The sequence below is a fragment of the Gastrolobium bilobum genome, unplaced genomic scaffold, assembly GCF_033153095.1.
Source record: "Gastrolobium bilobum isolate Gb01-03AN ecotype WA unplaced genomic scaffold, APGP_CSIRO_Gbil_v1 utg6281, whole genome shotgun sequence".
Classification (NCBI taxonomy): Eukaryota; Viridiplantae; Streptophyta; class Magnoliopsida; order Fabales; family Fabaceae; genus Gastrolobium; species Gastrolobium bilobum.
Window position 1 is genome coordinate 46,657 of NW_026896716.1, and position 1,179 is coordinate 47,835.

Genomic DNA, 1,179 nt, shown 5'->3' on the forward strand with positions numbered 1-1,179 from the left:
AATCTTTAAGAGTTTATATCCAAATTGCTCAAAATACATAATCAATGCTTACTTTTCCAAGTTAACTTATTTCAATCACAAAGGTCCAATTGCATGCATTCTTTGAATCGTAAATCATCATTCACATCCTAGAATAGGCCTATTGCCCTTTCATCATATTACATACTTCATTGTTACATCAATTCTCCATATTACAATTTACAACTTCTCAAATAGTCATATTACAATCTTCCTTCAAGTATATAAAATAAAGGCTCCAAAATAACACATGATAATCAAAGACTAAACTTAGACAAAATACATCATGACCAAAATGATAACAATAATCCTAATTGTAAGATGCCTTTAGTAGGCCATGAACATAAAAGAGGGAAAAATTAAATTCTTATGAGGAAGAAGCAATCTTTGCCCACCCTCAATCATGTTTAACCCATGAATCATGCAATAGACACGTTAGGGTTTAAAGTAGATACCTTTATTCGGATTATTATTCTTGATCAAATGCGTTCTTGATCAATTCTTCAGACTTGAAGAACACAAGTCCTCCGATGGAAATCCACACCACCTTGTTGTCTTGTACGAGAAGAACACTTCTTCGAATGCCTAATCTCCTTCAATGGAGGTTGCTAGACTCAAGAGAAGAATAGAGATTGGATAGTGTCTTTGGTTATTCCAAGAGAGAGATAGCCACCACACTGATGTGTGTGTTGGCTAAGGTTTCAGTGGAGAAAATTAGAGAGAAAAAATAGATACAAAATTAAGGAAGAAGAAGGGTTATTTATAGATGTGGCGACTCATTAACCTAAGATTAGGTCAAATCAGCGCCCTCATCAAATCCCAATCTTATTGGGTAATTTCCTTAATTTTACCCAATCAATCCGATTGATTAGTTTCCCCAATTTCAGCCAATTAATTTAATTAATTGGTTTCCTTAATTTTACCCAATCAATCCAATTGATTGGTTTCCCAAATTTCAGCCAATTAATCTAATTAATTGGTTTCCTTAATTTTGGTCAATCAATCCAATTGATTTTTTTCCAATCAATCTAATTGATTGGTTTCCTTTATTTTCTACATCTTCAATAAATCTAATTTAATGACTATATTTAAATTTCAATTTCAGATTCGAAATTCAAAATTAGAATTTAAATTAATTTTATTTAAATTCAAATTTCAAAT